At 43.1% G+C, this 26,138-nt stretch overlaps 1 protein-coding gene and 1 long non-coding RNA gene across 3 annotated transcripts in view; both read left to right on the top strand.

Moving 5' to 3' along the window:
* The first annotated feature begins 7,604 nt into the window (after positions 1–7,604).
* On the top strand, positions 7,605–17,640 carry LOC117505865. The gene is made up of 3 exons (XR_004559288.1): positions 7,605–9,193; positions 14,768–14,773; positions 17,630–17,640. It is a non-coding gene; the product is annotated as an uncharacterized LOC117505865 (long non-coding RNA).
* A 7,538-nt stretch (positions 17,641–25,178) lies between these two features.
* pik3c2b (phosphatidylinositol-4-phosphate 3-kinase, catalytic subunit type 2 beta) overlaps positions 25,179–26,138 on the top strand; it is a 186,716-nt gene continuing 185,756 nt past the window's right edge. Inside the window, exon 1 of one of the 2 annotated variants that reach the window (XM_034165394.1) lies at positions 25,179–25,280. The gene's annotated coding sequence lies outside the window, so the exon portion shown is untranslated. The other variant, XM_034165393.1, reaches the window with a different exon arrangement.

Below are 26,138 nucleotides of genomic sequence, written 5' to 3'. Positions count from 1 at the left end.
AACCATTGTCAATTGTCTTCCGGGGGCCAGAGCAGGCGACATCGAAGGACATTTGAAATTGCTGGCTAAGGCTAAGCGTAAATTTGGTAAGATTGTAATTCACGTCGGCAGTAATGACACTCGGTTACGCCAATCGGAGGTCACTAAAATTAACATTGAATCGGTGTGTAACTTTGCAAAAACAATGTCGGACTCTGTTGTTTTCTCTGGGCCCCTCCCCAATCGGACCGGGAGTGACATGTTTAGCCGCATGTTCTCCTTGAATTGCTGGCTGTCTGAGTGGTGTCCAAAAAATGAGGTGGGCTTCATTGATAATTGGCAAAGCTTCTGGGGAAAACCTGGTCTTGTTAGGAGAGACGGCATCCATCCCACTTTAGAGGGAGCAGCTCTCATTTCTAGAAATCTGGCCAATTTTTTGGGATCCTCCAAACTGTGACTGTCTAGCGTTGGGACCAGGAGGCAGAGCTGTGGTCTTATACACCTCTCTGCAGCTTCTCTCCCCCTGCCATCCCCCTATTACCCCATCCCCGTAGAGACGGTGCCTGCTCCCAGACCACCAATAACTAGCAAAAATCTATTTAAGCATAAAAATTCAAAAATAAAAAATAATATAGCACCTTCAATTGCACCACAGACTAAAACAGTTAAATGTGGTCTATTAAACATTAGGTCTCTTTCTTCTAAGTCCCTGTTGGTAAATGATATAATAATTGATCAACGTATTGATTTATTCTGCCTAACAGAAACTTGGTTACAGCAGGATGAATATGTTAGTTTAAATGAGTCAACACCCCCGAGTCACACTAACTGTCAGAATGCTCGTAGCACGGGCCGAGGCGGAGGATTAGCAGCAATCTTCCATTCCAGCTTATTAATTAATCAAAAACCTAGACAGAGCTTTAATTCATTTGAAAGCTTGTCTCTTAGTCTTGTCCATCCAAATTGGAAGTCCCAAAAACCAGTTTTATTTGTTATTATCTATCGTCCACCTGGTCGTTACTGTGAGTTTCTCTGTGAATTTTCAGACCTTTTGTCTGACTTAGTGCTTAGCTCAGACAAGATAATTATAGTGGGCGATTTTAACATCCACACAGATGCTGAGAATGACAGCCTCAACACTGCATTTAATCTATTATTAGACTCTATCGGCTTTGCTCAAAAAGTAAATGAGTCCACCCACCACTTTAATCATATTTTAGATCTTGTTCTGACTTATGGTATGGAAATAGAAGACTTAACAGTATTCCCTGAAAACTCCCTTTTGTCTGATCATTTTTTAATAACATTTACATTTACCCTGATGGACTACCCTGCAGTGGGGAATAAGTTTCATTACACTAGAAGTCTTTCAGAAAGCGCTGTAACTAGGTTTAAGGATATGATTCCTTCTTTATGTTCTCTAATGCCATATACCAACACAGAGCAGAGTAGCTACCTAAACTCTGTAAGGGAGTTAGAGTATCTTGTCAATAGTTTTACATCCTCATTGAAGACAGCTTTGGATGCTGTAGCTCCTCTGAAAAAGAGAGCTTTAAATCAGAAGTGTCTGACTCCGTGGTATAACTCACAAACTCGTAGCTTAAAGCAGATAACCCGTAAGTTGGAGAGGAAATGGCGTCTCACTAATTTAGAAGATCTTCACTTAGCCTGGAAAAAGAGTTTGTTGCTCTATAAGAAAGCCCTTCGTGAAGCTAGGACATCTTTCTACTCATCACTAATTGAAGAAAATAAGAACAACCCCAGGTTTCTTTTCAGCACTGTAGCCAGGCTGACAAAGAGTCAGAGCTCTATTGAGCTGAGTATTCCATTAACTTTAACTAGTAATGACTTCATGACTTTCTTTGCTAACAAAATTTTGACTATTAGAGAAAAAATTACTCATAACCATCCCAAAGATGTATCGTTATCTTTGGCTGCTTTCAGTGATGCCGGTATTTGGTTAGACTCTTTCTCTCCGATTGTTCTGTCTGAGTTATTTTCATTAGTTACTTCATCCAAACCATCAACATGCTTATTAGACCCCATTCCTGCCAGGCTGCTCAAGGAAGTCCTACCATTATTTAATGCTTCAATCTTAAATATGATCAATCTATCTTTGTTAGTTGGTTATGTGCCACAGGCCTTTAAGGTGGCAGTAATTAAACCATTACTTAAAAAGCCATCACTTGACCCAGCTATCTTAGCTAATTATAGGCCAATCTCCAACCTTCCTTTTCTCTCAAAGATTCTTGAGAGGGTAGTTGTAAAACAGCTAACTGATCACCTGCAGAGGAATGGTCTATTTGAAGAGTTTCAGTCAGGTTTTAGAATTCATCATAGTACAGAAACAGCATTAGTGAAGGTTACAAATGATCTTCTTATGGCTTCGGACAGTGGACTTATCTCTGTGCTTGTTCTGTTGGACCTCAGTGCTGCTTTTGATACTGTTGACCATAAACTTTTATTACAGAGATTAGAGCATGTCATAGGTATTAAAGGCATTGCGCTGCGGTGGTTTGAATCATATTTGTCTAATAGATTACAGTTTGTTCATGTAAATGGGGAATCTTCTTCACAGACTAAAGTTAATTATGGAGTTCCACAAGGTTCTGTGCTAGGACCAATTTTATTCACTTTATACATGCTTCCCTTGGGCAGTATTATTAGACGGTATTGCTTAAATTTTCATTGTTACGCAGATGATACCCAGCTTTATCTATCCATGAAGCCAGAGGATACGCACCAATTAGCTAAACTGCAGGATTGTCTTACAGACATAAAGACATGGATGACCTCTAATTTCCTGCTTTTAAACTCAGATAAAACTGAAGTTATTGTACTTGGCCCCACAAATCTTAGAAGCATGGTGTCTAACCAGATCGTTACTCTGGATGGCATTTCCCTGATCTCTAGTAATACTGTGAGAAATCTTGGAGTTATTTTTGATCAGGATATGTCATTCAAAGCGCATATTAAACAAATATGTAGGACTGCCTTTTTGCATTTACGCAATATCTCTAAAATCAGAAAGGTCTTGTCTCAGAGTGATGCTGAAAAACTAATTCATGCATTTGTTTCCTCTAGGCTGGACTATTGTAATTCATTATTATCAGGTTGTCCTAAAAGTTCCCTAAAAAGCCTTCAGTTGGTTCAGAATGCTGCAGCTAGAGTACTGACGGGGACTAGCAGGAGAGAGCATATCTCACCCGTGTTGGCCTCCCTTCATTGGCTTCCTGTTAATTCTAGAATAGAATTTAAAATTCTTCTTCTTACTTATAAGGTTTTGAATAATCAGGTCCCATCTTATCTTAGGGACCTCATAGTACCATATTACCCCATTAGAGCGCTTCGCTCTCAGACTGCGGGCTTACTTGTAGTTCCTAGGGTTTGTAAGAGTAGAATGGGAGGCAGAGCCTTCAGCTTTCAGGCTCCTCTCCTGTGGAACCAGCTCCCAATTCAGATCAGGGAGACAGATACCCTCTCTACTTTTAAGATTAGGCTTAAAACTTTCCTTTTCGCTAAGGCTTATAGTTAGGGCTGGATCGGGTGACCCTGGACCATCCCTTGGTTATGTTGCTTTAGACGTAGACTGTGTTTCATAATTATTGTATGGCCTTGCCTTGCAATGTGGAGCGCCTTGGGGCAACTGTTTGTTGTGATTTGGCGCTATACAAGAAAAAAGTTGATTGATTGATTGATATGTATGTGTATATGTATGTGTGTGTATATATGTATGTATATATGTATGTGTATGTATACACGTATATACGTATGTGTGTGTATATATGTATGTGTATATGTATGTGTGTAGTGGGATGAAAGTCCCGGGTCCCAATTGAAAAAGACGTTCCCGCTAGCTTGGCTAACGGGGAGTTCCCCTTTGGCTGACCTGGTAGAGGAACGGTCTTTTGTGCGAGCCACGTGGGTTCGATCCCCCACCGTCATCCCGGCCGCGAAGGTCCTGCTGCTTCATATATTTATATATATGCATTATATATTCATTATTTTTGACCAATTTAGTTGCGGGCACTGCCTGAAAGCCACTAGATAGCGGTGGCATTCAATATCTTTGTTAATAACAATCTATATTATTATCTGAACCACATTTTACCAGGAAATTCCAATTACAAATGATTTATTGCTTTATGGCAATCGTATGACAATTTACTTCTGTTGCCTTCTGTTTGCCCAGTGTATTTTTATATTTTGGCGGACTTTGATTATTAATTTAAGTGCGAAATATTTAGATAACACAATTTGGATATATTGGTGTATATTTGTATTGTAGGCAGGTTGTTTTTACTAACCGAAGACAGATGGAAAGCCGCTCTGCAGCAGGGATGGACCGTCTGTAATTGATGTCCTGGAGGTGGATGGCGGCTCCAGTGCGGGACAGGAGGTCCTCAAACTGGTTCCTGGAGAGGTGGAAGTACCGCTGAAAGCGGCCGTCATCCAGACGCAGCTCCTGCAGCAAATGAAACTCCCCGAATTGGGAACGTCTCATGAGGATGTTGTGAACCCAGCGACGGCACCTCTGGTGACATTTGTCAGCTTAATTAAGAACACAACAACTCGCTCCGTGTGATCACGGTCCGCCATGTTGACTTGACTGACAACCGGAGCCGGTGAGCGGAATGGAAGCTCCTCCTATTTGATGATGCATTGGGGTGAATTTTTGCAGTGAAAGTTTGGCCCAAGCAGAGCGACACACTAGGCCAGACCTGGGCAAACTGCGGCCCGGGGGCCACATGCGGCCCTTTGCATGTCTGTCTGGCCCTCATGAGGTCTGTGATTATTATTACATATAGTAAAAATGTCAAGCTTATGTGTTGCAAATCATTAGAGAGGTTTATTTAGGTATATTTACATATTATTACAATAATAAAAAATGACCTATAAAAGCTATTAAATAGGTAATTTTTTTGTAAAATTTGTAATGGGAGACAGCTGAGTTATCAATGGTGTGGCCCTTGGACATAATTCAGGTTCCCTATGTGGCCCCTTGTAAAAATTAATTGCCCATCCCTGCACTAGGCGATGGTGGCACGACCTTCGCCAGGCGAGGGATGCAAATTTGTGTCACATGGTGTCGCCACAACACAAAGTTTTTAACACAAAGTTAAAAGTTGTATCATGGTGACTTGTAAGCTGCGGAAGAAATAAAGAATTTTATTTTTTTTTAAGTGATCCACGTGGGTTGCGGCAGCAGGTGTATATAATTAAAGCAGCCACCTCATTGTGTATGCAGAACAGCAGCACTCGTGCAAAAGAGCTTTTTTGCAGAAATAAACGGACGAACACAATGTTAAACGTGGGATCACGATGTGTGTCTTTAAAGCTGCAGAAAAAAATATAGCCAGCAAGCTGTGGAGCCAGCGAGGAGCACAGAGGCAGCTGTCCAGGAACCCTTGGTTTGGTTCTAGCTGGTCTGGTGCATTATAAGTGGACAGCAGCCTGGCGCACAGCGCACAACTGTAGGACTGTACTGGAGCGTCTATTTTTGGACTGTATTTAGAAAAGGTGACATCTTTAAATTCTGCTGTGAATTGAAAACCCAAACTTTAAAGGGACCAGGTGTGGGAGGGCTGGAGGTTTGGACCAAACCCATGCCTAAACGTGTGCCAACATCGTGTTATCATGGCGCTATCACAGCACTACGTGGCTTAGTGTGGCTGATGCGAGCCATTCGAAGCTCTAATGACTGGTCAGTCGTGTCTCACTAGAGGCTGATACGTGGCACATGTTGGGTACAGAGAGGCACATAGAGGTGCCTTCATAGCGGATACGTGATAATCAAATAATCGCTGACACACCCATGTGTGGCTCATTATTCATGGCTTATTATTCGGTGGGACCCAGGCTTAAGGTTAGGGTTGGGGGTAGGAGTAGGGTTAGTAATAGTGAGTTAAAAAACCCCTGTCACGAAAATTTGAATCATTTTGTGACGGGAGGATGAAAAAAAAACGTGAGACTGGGCTGGTCAAAACATGTCAGGTGAGGCTTTTCAGCTGTATGTGAGACGAACATTTGATCCGACTGTGGAAGGTGATTGTTTGATTGTTGGATTCCGAGTCGTCATTCCAGAGAGTCTGAAACACGGGTTACTTTCAGAGCTACATGTCAGCCACTGGGGCAGGGTTGACATGAAGACTTAGGCTAGAAGCTTACTGAAGACTGAGACTGAGGGAGTGACATCTGCAAACATCAGCATCGTGTTCCTGCTACAGCACCAGTACCCACACGGAGGTGGGCTTCAGGTCCGTGGGAGAGAACACACCTTGATTTTGCAGAGTCCAAAAAGCAAATGTTCCTCGTGCTGATGGATGCGTACGCCCAGTGGCCTGGAATCATATATTCAGAATGCTGCTACTTGCAAAGCAATCGAAGTCTTGAGGAACTTGTTTTCTGATTATGTGTTCCCTAAAGACGTGGTAACTGATAAAGGACCTCAATTCATTGCAAGCAAATTTGAGACATTTCTGAAGCTGAATGCTGTGAAGCACATCAGAACTCCATCCTACCAGCCAGCCTCAAATGGACTGGCAGAGAGGCCGGTGCAGAACTTTGAAAGGTCCTTAGCCAAAAGTAGAGAACTCTTTCTGTAAAGATAGATCCACACCAGGGTGTCTTTGCTGAAACCAAATTCATCTTAATGTATCCAGGATCGACATGTTCAAAAACAGTCCAATGTGAAAGAAGACTCAGGAGTTTCTCTGTGGGACGAGCAGTTCTTGTAAGAAACTGCAGGGGAGAAGAGAAATGGGTGTAAAGTGAAATTACACAGGTTTTGGGTCCTGTTACATATTTGGTGTCAGTAAATGAAAAGTGTATCAAAGGATGTGTTGGATTTATGTATATATGGATATATCAGTTATCATACATTCTTTTATTATACATTCTTTTATTAATACTTTAGTAATAGAAATAAACTCATTGTATCTGCCAGAAGTCTGTTGCTGACTTCTTGATGACCTCTTGATAAAGTATGTTACAAATAAGTGAAATGTATGATTACATGAGTTGTTTTTGTCTTTGCAGTTAGGGAAAAAGAGGAACCGAAGAAGTTGTTTTTAGTGCAGAGTCAGAGAAAGAGGAACTGATGCAAGCGAGGCCAGAAGAGCTGATGTTAAAAACAACTGATCAAATAATTAAAGATATAATAACATACGAAATGAATAATAAGGAATGAAAATGTTTGTATATGATCATATGAATTGTTTTCTGTGCGAAAGAGAGTTGTAATGGAAAGATTGAATATGATTGATGTGATTCTAAGAGAAAGTATGCTGTATTGCAAATTGTGTTACAAGCTGTGTTGCAAACTGATGTTTCTACTCGCACGCATGTGGTTTCAACCACAGGAAAGAACAAAAGGTTAACCGACATATGCTGGCTGAGATAACACCTGAAGAACGGAGCACGGGAGAGGAAGTCCTGACCGCACCTTCCCCAAACCAGCAGCCTGAGGTCGCAGAAACCTGAAGTTGTAAATCTTGCCCAACTGTAGCTGCAAGACCTGTTTATGATTGCTAAACTGTTGTGCCACGTATGCTGACAACCGCGCCTGTATGACATCCTAAATAAAAAGAGCGAAGAGCACAGCCAGAATTTAGTGCAGTTTTGGAGATTGTTAGATAAGTTTGTCTCTGTGCTGCACTCCTCGCGAGCATTTACAATTGAATTCTACTCTCTGACTCTTATTTGACTGTTGTGTCTTTCTCTTTTTTGCAGTTTAATGATGTTTAGGTGATTTTAAACCTAACATTACTTTGGTCCTTCGAGCCGGATGTCAACATACCTGAAGGGTTCCAGCGGACGAGACTGAGACTAGCAAAATCCTTGGCCAAGGTACTGAGACCCTTTGGCGGGACTGGCTCGGTCCGCCGGCTGGGATCCGGAAGGTTGAAGACAAGTCCGAGAGGGGAAGACAGCGGTTGAGTGAGTAGAATTTTAATTGAAAAACTGAAAGTGTGAATGGTGACAGAAGGTCACGTAAAAGTGTAAAACAGTGGAAATAGTGACAAACCCTGAGAATTCTAGACAATGTCAGGTGACGATAAACGCAGTTAAATCCCGTGTTTTAGGATGAACAGAATCCTCTATTATTAAATAGTTAAAGTCTGTGTTAGGAGGTACGGGCTCCTCTGGCGTCTAAATTACTACCGGTACAACGTGTGACTGTGTAATAAAGGTGACTGAATGAGAGTGACGGGTCATTAGATCCTCCTCTATATAAAATTACGGGAAGGTAAACAGCGACCACTGATCAGAGGCAGAGGCAAGGATTTCCCGCTTCCTTCGGGGAGGAGAAAGGGAACTCACTGACTGGTGGAAAATTTAAATTCGCTGTCCCGTAAGAAACATATAACCAGTGTTTAGAACACTGTAGGTGTTGATATATCACTGGTCTAAATTTTATCTTTATAAAAACACAAAAAGATAAAAACAAAGTAAAAATGGGGAAGTCAAACAGTAAGACACAAAAACAGGATCCGCGGGATCGTCTAAGTAACAAAGATTGGAAATTTATGGAACAAAAAGATCCTACACGCTGTAGCTTTAAGATGGTGATTATTATCTATCAATTTTCTATTCCTGCTCACTCCATTTAATATCCCAGTAGTCATGGGGTGTGAGGCAGGGTAATTATTATTATTATTTATTATTATTTTAATTTATCACTTGAACTTTGCAGTCTTGTAGTGGATAGTTAGCATCTATGTATTGATCAATCACCCAGTTATTTCTGTTCATTTTAAGTGCTGTAAAAACCTGAATGCAGTCAAAATATGATTCCCTGTCCTGTTACAGCACTAGCGTAATGAAATAATGTTTTGTTATTTTATCAATTTATTTGTGTGAAAGTCAGGATGTTTACTTTTTGTATTACTTCTCACCTCGGTATGCATTCATTTCATTCTTTTCTCTGCTATTTTGAGTTATCGACCGTATGTTATGTAGACTTGGAAACTGCAAAATATCTCCAGATGTTGGGAGTTTTGACAACCGTTATTGCTTTTATTTTCTTTTTAATTATGTTTTTACTTTTTTGTTTGTTTTCAGAAAATCCACTTCCCAGTTTGAATACTTTGAACAAGGATGAAGTTATTAGGTTATATATGTTGTCTGTTTTGTTTCATTTTGCCATGTGTTCTGCATTTAATGCCCTCAACAGTTTGATATAATTATTATATCAAAGAAAAAAATGATTTTTGTTCGTTCGACATTTGCCGCTTCTCTTTCTTCTCTCTCTGTTAAGAGCTTCATCATTTTATAGTGAAGTTTTTTTTTCCATCTAGAGTAAATAAAAATGTGGTTGTGGTAGATTCTCTGAGGACTATAAAAAAAAAAAAAAGTCTCCTACCAGTTCACTGTAATTAATAGTTCCGTTGAGTTCTACGTGTCTACATGTGTGTATAATATGTTGCATATAATGTAACACAGGTCTTCTTTGGACGTTTTTGTTTGAGAAGAGTTGGGTTATTTTGCTTGTTTGTTGTAGCAGTTGTGGGATTCTGTTCCTGGTCTGGGGTGTTGGAGGAGGAGCGTGTACACACAGCTGCTGAGGGAAGCTCTAAATGCTGACTTCCCTCCTCCTCCTCATCCCTGCCGCTCCACACCCCCACAACTTGAGAAATTGAGAAACACTGCAGCGATATTTTGTTGTGCTATAACACATGAAACACAGGGGTTTTACATGTAATTGATACCAGTGTTTTAAAAGTGTTTGTTACTGTTACACTTAGAGAGATATTGTTTATTTGATGTAATCAATTCCAGCTTTAATGTTGTTTTGCATTACGTTGCATTGACTTTACTAAATACATTCAGTGTTCTATTTTTTGAAGCGTAGTTTGTTTTGGAAACAAAGTGTAATTTAACACTCTAGCCGAAGAGCAGAGCAGAAGGTTGTACAGTGTGTGAACAGTAAGACTATGTTGATTATTGTAACATGTTTATAGAGCTCCTGTTAGACACATTAATGTTGGTGAGGGTGAACTGACAGCAGTGTAGGAGCAACAAATAATAATAACTCAATATTTTGATCATGCTGTGTTTTGATTGAAATAATGTGAACTCTCATGAGATACAACTAACCCCTGCTGCAAATCAAACAAGAAGCTGCAGGCTTTCATGAAGGATTGATGACCAATGAAGTGCTTATTAGTTATTATTTGATGCATGCAAATTAAGTTAGGCCTTAAAAGATAGAGATTGTTGGACAACTTTTCACATGATTATTGTCCATCCTGACCCATAGTTATTCCTGCAAACCAAACATTGTTTATGTATCAGATTCTGTCTATTATTGGTGTTTAAGCATTGATTAACCCAACAGTTCTATTCTGGGATAAATTGGGTCCACAGACGTCTATGAGAAAAGTTCAGATCATAAATGGAAAAATTGAAACAGATGATTGTTTTTTGGTAACCACAGGAATTAGTGGACAAAGAAACAATTGGTTGCTTATGGCAGAGCAGGCAGCAAAACCTGCCAAACAAGACTGTGTTGTGTGCTTAGGGCCTCTTCCAATACTGCGTGTAGTACCAGCCCCTTTGACCTCCGATTGTTTGCTTGAAATTATGGTGAATACGTTCATTCCTTTGAATCACAGTTGCATAAGTTGGGATACTATCTATCCTGTGGCTAACATGGCCAAGAATAAACCCCTGTTCTCTGAAGATGTGGCAAAGGGAAACTTTACCTGTGTTAAGCTTCCAGGTACTGGTCTAAAGTTAGGGGGACTAAATGAGACCGTGTGGTGTAACCACACTCTCACACCACCAAGCCCTTTTAAACCCATTGCTAGAAGCGATGTGTGGTGGTGGTGTGGAGATAATAGGATTTGTGATAGATTACCAAACAATTCCTCGGGTTACTGTACTCTAGTATCACTCCTTTTGCCTGTACAAGTGTTGCCCATGACTGTTGAAGAACTAACCTTAAATGCCAAAGCAGTCGTCCCTGAACATTGGACCCGCACTAAGTGAAACGCATGGAAGACTGCTGGAGATCTAAGTTACATTGACGCTATAGGGGTCCCTAGAGGGGTTCCAGATGAGTATAAATTAGTATAGCTGTGTTTTGAAACACAAGGTTCGGTCAGATCGGCACACAGAAATGATCACACAGACTGCATTTTGCTAGAATAAAAAGGCGTATATTTATTCCCCACAAAAGCAGTTACATCAAACACAAGTGGTTGCAGTGCATGAAATATCTCTTCTTCTCTTACCGTGACGCCTTTAAGGTGGAGAGCCAACACCTTCGGTAAAGTGCGCTTGTCAACCGGCTGGGCGTTCGTACGTTAACCTGCAGCAGACTCTATCGGAGCATGGCTCTGCCTCCTCTTTTCTAGTGTGTGCGCAAAGGGAGGGTGAGTGGCCATTTCAAACTCCCTGGCGCACATAATTTCTTTAATCAACAGGCATCAAAAAGGTATTTCCTCTTGCAAAAACATCTCTTCAGCGCAGTCGTCAATAGCAACAAAAACAAAGTTGTGAATAATAACAAGTACATCCAGCTCTTCACTCCCAGTTCAGTCTGACCCCAACATGCTAAAACAAAGTTGTGCAATCAGTGTAACAAGTACATCCAGCTCTTCACTCCCAGTTCAGACTGACCCCAGCATGCTAAAACAAAGTTGAATAACAAGTACATTCTCAGGGTTACTTTAAGACAGGTGCAAAACAGCACAATAACATTTTTATTATACAAGCTGGTTTTGAATCCTCTATTTGTTGGTGGAGTACTGTTAACAAAAATGTAGATAGGATCAATTACATCCATTACAACGTTCAAAGATTAAGCAATTGGACTGAGGAAGGATTCCGAGCAGTGCGCTCCCAACTAGCCGCCACATCCTTGATGGCGTTCCAGAACCGTATAGCCCTTGACATGCTGTTGGCTGAAAAGGGTGGGGTTTGCGCCATGTTTGGAGAACAGTGTTGCACGTTCATTCCAAACAATACAGCGGCTAATGGCAGCCTGACCCTGGCTATCGAGGGTCTGCGCACCCTGAATCATAAAATGAAGGAGCACAGCGGAGTTAACACTGCGTTTTGGGACTCGTGGTTGGATATGTTTGGGAGATATCGCACGTTAGTCTCATCTGCACTCATCTCTATTGCTGTCTTTGCCGCTATTTTGACCTTGTGTGGATGTTGTTGTATACCCTGTCTACGATCTCTAACCACTAGAATGATCACCACTGCTATCTCACCAGCTGGAAGAGACAATGCTCAGATGTACCCCCTCTTAGGAGACAACCCTGACACAGATGATAAAGAAGACTGCTGTCATGATGACTTCGATGACAGTGTGCACTTGCCCGACCTGTTCCCAGACCCAGGTGACTACGGTGAACCTGATGACGACGATGATGACCTCTAAGCCTCCCAAGTGTGAATGCATCCTTACCACTGTTGGATGATCCCGCAACTGAAAATCTGAAAAGAAGTGGTTGTTAGAATAAATTTTGTTCATGGGTGAATGTTTTATACCGTAAGAATGCATGATAAACAGGGGGGAAATGTTGGATTTATGTATATATGGATATATCAGTTATCATACATTCTTTTATTATACATTCTTTTATTAATACTTTAGTAATAGAAATAAACTCATTGTATCTGCCAGACAACCGCGCCTGTATGACATCCTAAATAAAAAGAGCGAAGAGCACAGCCAGAGTTTAGTGCAGTTTTGGAGATTGTTAGATAAGCTTGTCTCTGTGCTGCACTCCTCGCGAGCATTTACAATTGAATTCTACTCTCTGACTCTTATTTGACTGTTGTGTCTTTCTCTTTTTTGCAAATTAATGATGTTTAGGTGATTTTAAACCTAGCAGGATGTGAATCAGCTTCTGGAAGAAAAGAAAAAGAATGTAAATCCAGATGATGATAATCATTTTGCTTTTGATACTGACAATGAACTGAGAGATTGTGAAAATGAGTCAAAGGACACTGCGGGTGAACAGTTAAAAAAACTGTTCTCAGATTGATGTTCCTCAGGTTTCGGTGGAAATGGACCAAGCTGTGGAAGATCCTGTGGGTACACAACATGTGGAGCATCCACGGAGAAACGTTCATCCTCCACAACGTCTGGACGTAGCAATCAAATTGCTACAGAAATGTAAATAATACCAATGTGTGTAAAAGAAACTGCACATCTTTGTTCAAGAAGCGAAAAGAGACGAGTGCAGTTAAAGTCTACAGAGGACTGTGGTATTCTGGAAGATTCTGATCATGCAGTAACCAGGGTTACCTGCAGGGGCACTAAGCACCAGTATATAAAGCTGTAACTGCGTACAGCCTGTCACAGAAGTAGGTGGATGGCTGATGGAGACCAGTTGGTTGTTGAAGCCTTTTGTAATAAAGTTCATAATTGTTCCGGTGCAAACTTGCCGGCTTCCTTGGCTTTATTCAAACAACTTATGTACACAACATTACGAATGGGTGAATCTAACAAATTGGTGTGAGTGAGTGAATGTGAAGTGTGAAGTTATCTGAGAGGGTGAAGTTATTTGAATGGGTCACTATGAGAAATAAGTGGGTGAATGTGAGAAGTTGTTTGAATAGGTCACTGAGAAGTGAATGGGTGAATGTGAGAAGTTGTTTGAATGGGCCAATGTGAGAAATGAGTGGGTGAATGTGAGAAGTTGTTTGAATAGGTCATTGTGAGAAGTGAGTGGGTGAATGAAGTTGTTTGAATAGGTCATTGTGAGAAGTGAGTGGGTGAATGTGAAAAGTTGTTTGAATAGGTCATTGTGAGAAGTGAGTGGGTGAATGTGAAAAGTTGTTTGAATAGGTCATTGTGAGAAGTGAGTGGGTGAATGTGAAAAGTTTGAATGGGTCAGTGTGAGAAATGAGTGGGTGAATGTGAGAAGTTTGAATAGGTCATTGTGAGAAGTGAGTGGGTGAATATGAAAAGTTGTTTGAATAGGTCATTGTGAGAAGTGAGTGGGTGAATGTGAGAAGCTGTTTGAATGGGTCAGTGTGAGAAATGAGTGGGTAAATGTGAAAAGTTATTTGAATGGGTCTGTGTGAGAGGTGAGTGGGTGAATGTGAAAAATTAGTAGGAATGGGTGAATGTGAGAAGTTGTTTGAATGTATCAGTGTGAGAAGTGAGTGGATGAATGTAAAAAGTGTGAATGGTTGAATGTAAGAAGTCCCCTTGGATGAATATGAAACCAGTGAATGGATGAATGTGAGATTTTTGTCTGAGTGAGTAAAGTTGGTGTGAGAGTGTGACTGTAGAAGTCTAAATGGGTGAATGTGAGAAGTCAGTGTGAATGGGAGGCACCGTTATAATTCATCTGCTGATGAAAAAAATGACAATGCAGAATTACAGGCAATTTATCACTTAATTTAAGTATTTGATGTAGCTTAATTTCCATTTGAGTTTAAATTAATTCTGTATTGTAACTCATCTTTCAAGTTATTTACAAAAGTTTTAACAAGTGGAAATTTAGATGGATTAGCTTGACTTTACTTTCATGATAAATTTTAGAGAACATGTCCAAGAGAGCAGCATGGTGGCTTAGTGGTTAGCACTGCTGCCTCACATCAAGAAGGTCATGGGATCAATTTCCTGTTTGGATTTTGTATGTACAAGGTCTGTCAATAAAGTATAGGACCTTTTTATTTTTTTCAAAAACTATATGGATTTCATTCATATGTTTTTACGTCAGACATGCTTGAACCCTTGTGCGCATGCGTGAGTTTTTCCACGCCTGTCGGTGACGTCATTCGCCTGTGAGCACTCCTTGTGGGAGGAGTCGTCCAGCCCCTCGTCGGAATTCCTTTGTCTGAGAAGTTGCTGAGAGACTGGCACTTTGTTTGATCAAAATTTTTTCTAAACCTGTAAGACACATCGAAGTGGACACGGTTCAAAAAATTAAGCTGGTTTTCTGTGAAAATTTTAACGGCTGATGAGAGATTTTGAGGTGATACTGTCGCTTTAAGGACTTCCCACGGAGCGAGACGTCATGCAGCGCTCTCAGGCGCCGTCGTCAGCCTGTTTCAAGCTGAAAACCTCCACATTTCAGGCTCTTATTGAGAGTGCAGACGGGTCCGCGTGGGTCCGTGTTGATAACCATTTGTAAAATCCAGGCGGCTTTTGATGGCTTTCAGTGGAGTGAGTATATGAGAAATTGTTTAACAGCTGGACATGTTCCAACTTGTCCTTAAGGCTTCCAACGGAGGTGTTTTTCCTGTGGCGGAGCGTCGCAGCGGCTGCGAGCCGACGCTGCAATCCGTCCGCACGTCTTTCATTAAAAAAATCTCCTTTAACAGTGGAATATCCGGATAAAATGCTGAAACCGACTTCTTCTGAAACTTCTCTGTTCTCTCACGACGTCCTGGATCAATAGAGCCTGAAATGTGGAGGTTTTCAGCTTGAAACAGACTGACGACGGCGCCTGAGAGCGCTGCACGACGTCTCGCACCGTGGGAAGTCCTTAAAGCGACAGTATCACCTCAAAATCTCTCATCAGCCGTTAAAATTTTCACCGAAAACCATCTTAATTTTTCGAACCGTGTCCACTTCGATGTGTCTCACAGGTTTAGAAAAAATTTTGATCAAACAAAGCGCCAGTCTCTCAGCAACTTCTCAGACAAAGGAATTCCGACAAGGGGCTGGACGACTCCTCCCACAAGGAGTGCTCACAGGCGAATGACGTCACCGACAGGCATGGAAAAACTCACGCATGCGCACGAGGGTTCAAGCATGTCTGACGTAAAAACATGAATGAAATCCATATAGTTTTTGAAAAATATAAAAAGGACCTATACTTTATTGACAGACCTCGTACTCCCCGTGTTTGTGGGGTTCCCTCCGGGTGCTCCGGCTTTCTCCCACATCCAAAGACATGTAGGTTAGGTGGACTGGATAGGATGTCAGGACTTCCCTCAGAGCCTGGTTTTAACTCTGTTTTACCAGTGTCGTGTGTTAGTTTCTCCACTAGATGGCACTCTCAATTTTGTTTCACACCTGGATCAGATGAGTGACTGATTATTGATAGACTATTAAACCCTGACTTTGTGTTCATGTATTGCCAGATACTTGTATGCCGAGTTTGTCTGTTGCCTTGCTTGCCTCATTTTGCCTCGCCAGCTTCCAGAGCCACCTTCGATGATCTAGGCAGTCTCCAAGAGGATCAAACCTGAATGCCGCCCTGTGACCTTGACTGCGTCTTCCAGCTATGCACTTAAGACGCCGAAGCGTCCCGCAGCAAAAGCTCAGGTAACCTGGCCTCCCCTCTAATTCCCGTATTAGAGCGAACTGTCTTCCTGATGTTCCATACATGTTCGGTATGGCTCCCAAGCAGACCTGGATCCTGGTTCTGATTACCTGCACAGCAACTTCACTTTGGAACTCCTTGACTCTTGGTGGAGAGCGCGTCTCGACTACACACCACTTAAGTTCCTGCTCGTCTCAGTGAGATCCTGGTCTCACTCATTCCTGTTTGTGACTGTGCTATGATAAAGAACTGTGTGTTATGTGTCGGACGCAGGACGGAGAACCGACCAGCGTTTGAAGGACCCAGTATGAAATAAGCAGAGCACGGTACAAAGGATAACAAAATTTAATGACATAACAGTGACGTGCTAAAGTACAAACAAGTGCGCGGTCTGGCGTGGTGGATTAGCGGTGCGCTCCTAGCAGCACAAACGGTCCGGAGCCAGAACCAGTTCGGACCCAAGGACCCCGCCGACACCCCCCAGGTGGCCGCGACAAACCGAGTCTGTGAAAGAAGAAACCATCATGTGAGTCCACACTCCACACACAGAGAGACCACTCAAAGGTGTACATAAACAGCAAACACTTCCTGGCTTAATTACCAATCAGCTTCCCACCCTGCAGGCATGGAACACCCAGTTCACATTATCCACTGCAGTGGAGCTGATTGAACGACTAACATAACAGCTCAATATAATAAGGTGTGAGGGACACCACATTTACTGACTGTACTAATGTTAGTCACAAAACCTAAAGTACCTCAGGAAGTGTGCTGACGAGCGTGAGACCTCACCCCCTCCTCTTTCACAGACCATGGCATCAAACCTGGACGGTCTCTGCATCCATGATGATGAGATGGCTCTCAAGACAACGATCTCACCCGTCTGGTCACAAGGTCGAGTCTCTGGCAAATACACACTGTGTACTCCAGACTTAAATGCCACCATGCCCCAATCCATGTAGATGCACCACAGCTGTGAGTCCTGACGAGCTGCACATGATCAGCCTCAGTTGATCAGGGTGAGGTCCTGATAACGCAGCCACACAGCCACTCAGTCCTAAACGCGTGCCACCTGGAAGGAAAAACAAAAGACAGAAACAGAAGACAGCCAGGCACCCCCAGCCATACAACAGCACCCCACCCTCACGGGAAGCCTCCCGGCGACCACACAAAACTGGCCCAGGAGAAACACCCCCCTCCAGGGACCATGGCTGGAAACCGTATCTGCATTCATCTTCCAACAGAATCTTCATCTAACAGAACGGTTGACGTCTTCTCCTCTGACTGCATCTTTGCCTTTGTTTCTGTCAGTCAATTTGCACAGGTGTGGCCAGGAGCTCTTGAACCCGTGCGGTCAGCCTCCATCCAACCATGCTCAAAGTCTGATTAGTCACAAAACAAAAAAGACAAACACAAACAACCAAACCACCCCTCCCCTCCCCAGAGGACCGTCCCATCAAACCCGGGGAAGAGGAGAAAAGAAAAACAACCCAAACTTAAGCTTGCAAATACAAACGCTAACACCCCCCCCCCCCCCCCCCCCGACGACATGTAGGGACCAACACCCCCCAGAGGACATCCCGCCAGCTCCAGGAGTAATAACCACAGCCGAGGTCCCTCTGGGATCCAAAGTCACCCACGGGGACTCCCAGCGCCTCCCAGAGGACTGTTCCATCAAACCCCAGGAGACGCCCCCCCTCATGACCAACGGACCCAGCCCCGGCCGTCTATGGCTAGATGGACCCACAGCCCTTTCCCCCCCAGAGGACACCACAGTCATACCCTGAGGGCGGAAACTGGGGGGAAAAACAAAAGGAAAAAAAAAACATAAAACAAAACAACCCCGACCCCACCCCCTCGGCGCAGTGGAAACTGGAAGCACGTCCAGCGTCACCAACCATGACTATACCCCAGAAGTCAACCGGGAGGAGTGGAACAGCGGTAATGGCAGACGGCACAAAACGGCGCCACCCCTCCGACTTCCAAACCAGCCACCAGCTGCGGGTATATTCCACTGCCCCAAACCTCAGCCACGCCGATGGCAGACGGCTCAAAGGCGTGCTGAAGCCGGAGGTGGAACAGGGAATCAACAAAAAAAAAAACAACAACACGAACCCCCCCCCCCCCCCCAGGTGCAGAGGTTACCTGGGAAACGCCCAGCATAACCGAACTGCACCACTCCAGCAACGCCGACAACCTACGGCTTGCACGGCTGGCGCCAGAGGAGAAGAGAGGGAATTAAAAAAAAAATACCTCCCCCCCCCGGGTGCAGAGGTTACCTGGGAAATGCCCAGCATAACCAAACTGCACCACTCCAGCCACGCCGACACGTACGGCTCACACGGCTGGAGCCAGAGGAGAAGAGAGGGCACAACAAAAACAAAAAAAAGAAAAAAGAAAAAACAACCCAATTACCCCCCCCCCCCCCATCACCCCCCAGAGGACCGTCCCATCAACTCTGGGAGGTGAAACCAAAAGAAATAAAAAGAAAGACTAACAGACTAACATAACGTTAACTGGGTCCTTTTGATGCTCCAGACAGCCTGCAAGGGCACGACCCCAGAACACTAATAGTGTAAAAAAATCTCACCCAAAAACCAACTCAAAAAGCACCCACAAAAAATGAACCAACACAAAACTAATCAGTGACTTATACCGTTAAGCTCAAACAAATGGAACACACCTGTTCCACCTTAAGAGCATTAATGGTAATGTGTCTCAGTCACCAACAGAGGGAGCCAAAGTGCTAAAAATAAAAACCCCTTTGGTAACAGAGAAAAACAACTCATGCTGCTTTTCCTGTGCGCAGCTGTGTGTAAGAAAACCAAAATGTGCTTCAACTAAATTACGCCGGAGCTGACACAACAGACGCAGTAGCTATCTTTACCCGGGGAAACGGGGCTACAACTGTAACAACAGGAAGCACAGCGACCCGTGTCACAGAGCTCCGCCGTGCGCGTTCACCCATTACAGACCCACTCATGCAGCTCCCGTTTAACCTCTTATCCGGTCGGAGTGTGACGCGAAGCCGTCACTATTCACACTCCACCACGACCTACGGATAAGGCAACAACACAGGAAAATGGCTGCAAGAGAGCTCAAATCAGTATTCAATAATGGGTTCTCAGACACGCACCATCCGGGCAGAGAGCACCCGCAACTGATCCGGATAACTTCTGAACGTCTGCTGCCGCCTTACCGGCGCGGTACCGCCTCTGCTACCGCTGGGTCCGTGATGTATGGCCAGAGACTACTGTTATGTGTCGGACGCAGGACGGAGAACCGACCAGTGTTTGAAGGACCCAGTATGAAATAAGCAGAGCACGGTACAAAGGATAACAAAATTTAATGACATAACAGTGACGTGCTAAAGTACAAACAAATAAGTGCGCGGTCTGGCGTGGTGGATTAGCGGTGCGCTCCTAGCAGCACAAACGGTCCGGAGCCAGAACCAGTTCGGACCCAAGGACCCCGCCGACACCCTCCAGGTGGCCGCGACAAACCGAGTCTGTGAAAGAAGAAACCATCATGTGAGTCCACACTCCACACACAGAGAGACCACTCAAAGGTGTACATAAACAGCAAACACTTCCTGGCTTAATTACCAATCAGCTTCCCACCCTGCAGGCATGGAACACCCAGTTCACATTATCCACTGCAGTGGAGCTGATTGAACGACTAACATAACAGCTCAATATAATAAGGTGTGAGGGACACCACATTTACTGACTGTACTAATGTTAGGCACAAAACCTAAAGTACCTCAGGAAGTGTGCTGACAAGCGTGAGACCTCACCCCCTCCTCTTTCACAGACCATGGCATCAAACCTGGACGGTCTCTGCATCCATGATGATGAGATGGCTCTCAAGACGATGATCTCACCCGTCTGGTCACAAGGTCGAGTCTCTGGCAAATACACACTGTGTACTCCAGACTTAAATGCCACCATGCCCCAATCCATGTAGATGCACCACAGCTGTGAGTCCTGACGAGCTGCACATGATCAGCCTCAGGTGATCAGGGTGAGGTCCTGATAACGCAGCCACACAGCCACTCAGTCCTAAACGCGTGCCACCTGGAAGGAAAAACAAAAGACAGAAACAGAAGACAGCCAGGCACCCCCAGCCATACAACACTGTGCCAAGAACTCTTCCTAAGAACCACATGAATTCTGATATCAAACAATTGAGAACCCAGCAGTATCAAGTCCTGCTTAATTGGAACTGCATTCCAACACGCAGCACTTGACCTCTGACCTTTGGATACAACTTATGAACTATGAACAATTACTGAACAATGGACTTTATTTCTTAAGAAGAGAACTTTATTTCCTGACCTCTGAAACAACCTGTGTTAAACATTTTATGAACTGTGACTGTTTTGAGGCTCCAGCGTTATGAGTGCATTCACTCAGCCTACGTGTCTTTATTCCCTATAGCTCCTGGTCTCGGAGGGAAGCGTTCCATCTGGTCCTGAACCCTGAAACGTTAGTTGATATTATCCTTCAAGAGTGGCTCGGGATCCTGCAGCTCCTTCATTTCACCACCAGAAGGCGGGCCATCTCGCCACACTGCAGGCACCCCAGCACAGCACCTTTATTTATTATAAATAAATATATATTCCTTTGTACTCTTCTCCGTGTCCAGCTCCCTACATTTGGGTCCATTGCCTGCAATGGTTCAGTTCCACCCGAACCTCTAACCATAACACTGGAAGTGGTATGGTGGAGGGAATATTTTGAGGAGCTGATGAATGAAGAAAATGAGAGAGTGAACAGGCTGGATGATGTGGAGAGAGTAAATCAGGAAGTACAAGAGATTAGTAAGGATGAAGTGAGGGCAGCTATGAAGAAGATGAAGAGTGGAAAGGCAGATGGTCCAGATGACATTCCAGTGGAGGCATGGAAATATTTAGGAGAGATGGCAGTGGAGTTTCTAAGCAGATTGTTTAATAAAATCTTGTAATGCGAGATGATGCCTGAGGAGTGGAGATGAAGTGTGCTGGTTCCTATTTTTAAGAACAAGGGTGATGTGCAGAGCTGCAGTAGCTACAGAGGCATAAAGTTGACCAGCCACAGCATGAAGCTGTGGGCAAGAGTAGTAGAAGCTAGGCTTAGAAAACAGGTGATCTGTGAGCAGCAATATGGTTTCATGTCGAGAAAGAGCACTGCAGATGCAGTGTTTGCTCTGAGAATACTCAATTCAATTTCAATTTATTTTCCTTTATATAGCACCAAATCACAACAGAGTTGCCTCAAGGAGCTTCACACAGGTAAGGTCTAACCTTACCAACTCCCAGAGCAACAGTGGTAAGGAAAAACTCCCTCTGAGGAAGAAACCTCAAGAAGCAATACTGATGGAGAAGTACAGAGAAGGCCAGAAGGAGTTACACTGTGTGTTTGTGGATTTAGAGAAAGCTTATGATAATCTCTGTAAAAGGGCCAAAAACAACCCCAAGACTTTTTATATGTATGTAAATAATAGGACTAAAAGCAGGTTTACTATCGATAAATTGAAAAATGAAAATGGCATGATTACTGATGATGATGAAGAAATTGCTGTGGAGTTAAATCATTTTTTCCAGTCAGTTTTTGTGAATGAAGAAGATAAAAGCTTGATCTGGTTTAATGATTTTATGAAATGTATTTATGGCGAAACAGTATGTGATCCCTTTAATTTTTTATGGTCAAATTGTTGAACATCGTGTTTTAGATGACATTTTTCTCACCTGAAGATGTGAAAAAGTTGTTGCTTCAGATGAATGCTAATAAGTCGATGGGTCTGGGCGAAATACATCCTTGAGTTATTAAAGAGTTGGTTGAGGCCATTTATTTACCCTTATTTTGCATTCTCAGACAATCTTTTGACCAATGTAGACTTCCTGGCACTTGGAAGAGGGCCAATGTGAGCCCAATTTTCAAGAAGGGTGAAAAGACCATAGCAGGTAATTACAGGCCTGTGAGTCTGACATCACAGGTTTGTAAATTTTATGAAAAAATAATTTGAGACAAGCTTTCCTTTTTGCTAAAGCTTATAGTTAGGGCTGGATCAGGTGACCCTGAACCATCCCTTAGTTATGCTGCTATAGACTTAGACTGCTGGGGGGTTCCCATGATGCACTGTTTCTTTCTCTTTTTGCTCTGTATGCACCACTCTGCATTTAATCATTAGTGATCGATCTCTGCTCCCCTCCACAGCATGTCTTTTTCCTGGTTCTCTCCCTCAGCCCCAACCAGTCCCAGCAGAAGACTGCCCCTCCCTGAGCCTGGTTCTGCTGGAGGTTTCTTCCTGTTAAAGGGAGTTTTTCCTTCCCACTGTAGCCAAGTGCTTGCTCACAGGGGGTCATTTTGACCTTTGGGGTTTTACATAATTATTGTATGGCCTTGCCTTACAATATAAAGCGCCTTGGGGCAACTGTTTGTTGTGATTTGGCGCTATATAAAAAAATTGATTGATTGAAGCTTCTAATCTTTATAGAAAAAGTGCTCTCGAACGATCAGCATGGTTTTCAAAGGGGCAGATCATGTCTAACTAATTTACTTGTTACTCTTGAGGAATGGACGCAAATGTATGACGAGGGCTTACCCTTTGATGCCCTGTATCTCAATTTTCGCAAAGCATTTGACTCGGTGCCGAGTGCCAGACTTATTTATAAATTGCGAAAGTACGGTATAGAAGGAAGACTTTGTAATTGGATAGAAGATTTTTTAAGTGATAGGGAACAGAGTTTGCATGAATGGTGTGAAGTCCTCTTGGATGAATGTCACCAGTGGTGTCCCCCAGGGATCAGTTATAGGCCGATATTGTTTTTGCTTTTTATCAATGATTTGCCGTGTGCAATAAAGTCAAATTGTAAAATTTTCGCCGATGACACGAAGGTGTATCACCCCATCCTTTCCTTAACTGATGGGGAAGACCTCCAGTCAGACATAGTCTCATGGCTTGGTCTGAAGAATGATTACTTGGGTTTAATGAAGGAAAATGCTACGTTCTCCATATTGGTAGAAAAAAAAAATCCATGTTATGATTATTTTATGAATGAAAAACAATTACAAGTGGTTTCAGAAGAAAGAGACCTAGGAGTGTTGATTTCCAAGGACTTATCCTTTTCCCGCCACACTGCACTTTCGGCGGTTAAGGCCAATAGAATTCTTGGGATGATAAAAAGGGCCTTTTTGTTTATTGACAAAGACTCTTTTCTTCTTTCATACAAAATGTTTGTTCGTCCTCACCTTGAATATTGTGTGCAGGCATGGTCACCATATTTGCAGAAAGACAAAAATATTTTAGAGAAAGTACAGAGAAGGGCCACTAAGTTGGTTCCAGAATTAAAAAATTTGTCTTATGAGGATAGGCTCTTGCAACTTGGTCTCACAAGTCTTGAAGACAGACGAACTTGAGGTGATTTGATTGAAATATACAAAATTTTGCATGGCTTTGAGAATGTTGACCCCACTGTATTTTTTGAATTGAGAAGGTATACTGGCCTTAGAGGTCATGAATTGTGCTTGGAAGTTAATAGATCTAGATTAAATGTGAGGAAAGAATTCTTTAGTAACCGAGCAGTAAAGATCTGGAATAGTTTGCCACCTGAAGTGGTCTTATCCTCGAGTATAGATATTTTTAAAGCAAATTATGATCTGTATTATAGTATAATGAATGCCACCAGATTTTAATTGTTAATAGCTGTTTTTTATTGAATGTTATGATTTGTTTTGATGTATTATATGTAATCATGTATTATTCTTAGTACAGATATTTTTAAAGCAAATTATGATCTGTATTTTAGTATAACTAATGTCACCTGATTTTGATTGATAGTTGTTTTTACTGAATGTTATGATTTGTTATGTGTCATTATATGCAATCATGTATACAAATATTTTACACAATAAAATGAATTATGAATTATTATGACAGGGTGCCAAGAGAAGAGTTGTATTGTATGAGGAAGCCTGGAGTGGTAGAGAAGTATGTGAGGTTGGTGCAGGACATGTACAAGGATAGTGTGACAGCGGAGAGATGTGCAGTAGGAATGACACTCATTCAAGGTGGAGGTGGGATTACACCAAGGATCAGCTCTGAGCCCTTACTTGTTCACAATGGTAATGGACAGGTTGACGGACTAGATCAGACAGAAGTCTCCATGGACTATGATGTCTGCAGATGACATTGTGATGTGTGGTGAGAGTCGAGAGCAAGTTGAGTCTAGTCTGGAGAGGTGGAGATATGCTTTGGAGAGAAGGGGAATGAAAGTCAGTAGAAGCAAGACTGAGTACATGTGTGTGAATGAGAGGGAGCCCAGTGGAATAGTGCAGTTACAAGGAGTAGAAGTGGTGAAAGTAGATGAGTTTAAATATTTGGGGTCACCTGTCCAAAGTAATGGAGAGTGTGGTAGAGAGGTGAAGAAGAGAGTGCAGGCAGGGTGGAGTGGGTGGAGAAAGGTGGCAGGAGTGATTTGTGACCGAAGAATATCAGCAAGAGTGAAGGGGAAAGTTTACAAGACAGTAGTGAGACCAGCTATGTTTGATGGCTTTGAGACGGTGGTGCTAACAAAAAGACAGGAGGCAGAGCTGAAGATGTTGAGATTCTCTTTGTGAGTGATGAGAATGGACAGGATTAGGAATGAACATATCAGAGGGACAGCTCAGGTGGGACGGTGTGGAGACAAAGTCAGAGAGGTGAGATTGAGATGGTTTGGACATGTGCAGAGGAGGGACTCAGGGTATATAGAGGGAAGGATGCTGAGGATGGAGCCACCAGGCAGGAGGAGAAGAGTGAGACCAAAGAGGAGGTTCATGGATGTGCTGAGAGAGGACATGCAGGTGGTTGGGTTGGTGAGACAGAGGAAGATACAAAAGATGAAGTGGAAATGATTTATCTGTGGCGCCCCCTAATGGGAGCAGCCGAAAGAAGGAGAAGAAGAAAGTTCATACGCTTCCCCGACGAGCATTGTTTTATTTTGAAAGGAGAGTGGAAGTCGTGTTGGTTTTATTTTGTCTGGCATGACGCCGAGGAGCTCCAGGAGCGCGCGGAGGCCGCTGACGCCGGAGTCCGGTGAGTGTGAGCGGGCTGTAGAGTGAACCGTCCGAGCCGCCTTTCACGGAGAGCCTGCAGCGGCGACATAGCTGTTCATCGTCGATATCTGCTCGGTACCGGCGTTATTGTGTTTATTCATTCAAACACGGGCGGACGTTTGGAGAGAATCGATGTTTTTGTGCCAACGTAAAGTGATTTCACGTCGTTTCCGCCGCCGGGTTCCGTTCGACACAAACGGAGAAAGTGGTAAGAAAAAGTCCGACTTTTCCTCCTGAAATGTCCGCAGCAGCAGCAGCGAGCTAACGCTGGCTAACTGACGCATTTCACGCACTTTATTCGCCTGAATCCACACGGAACAAAACTCCGTTTAAACATCGGACACTTCAGCAGCGACGCTCATTTGACAGATTTATGTTGATGATCGAACGCTGATGAAAACTTTTTAGAGAAGGTTTAGATCTGCAGCTGCATTCGGCGCATCAGTAAGTCTTTAAACATTAATTTATCTGGGGAAATGTGAAAATAAGAGAGTTGTGTTGCGCTGACGCCGCCGCCCTGCGCGGTGTGATGTGGATTGAAAGATCCGCACAAGTAGAATTTTAATCGATTACAGAATTGTAAAGGTGATTTACATTGATCACGCATTTATGTACCACGTGTGTTATGATGCGATGACGTCAGGTTTGTTGTCGCTGTTTGCCGGTGATCGATGTGTGCTGTTAAATTGTCAGATTTCTGAATGGAGTTTGGTTTGCGTTGTTTGCTGAAAACTGTAGCAGCTGCAGAACCAGTTGTCAGACACAGAAAACATATTTCCACTCATAGACCCAGAATGTTTCATTCAGTGGCTTCTGGTTTTTCTTTGTAAACAAAGTC

Source organism: Thalassophryne amazonica, unplaced genomic scaffold, assembly GCF_902500255.1.
Source record: "Thalassophryne amazonica unplaced genomic scaffold, fThaAma1.1, whole genome shotgun sequence".
Classification (NCBI taxonomy): Eukaryota; Metazoa; Chordata; class Actinopteri; order Batrachoidiformes; family Batrachoididae; genus Thalassophryne; species Thalassophryne amazonica.
This window is presented reverse-complemented; position numbering and strand designations above follow the sequence as displayed.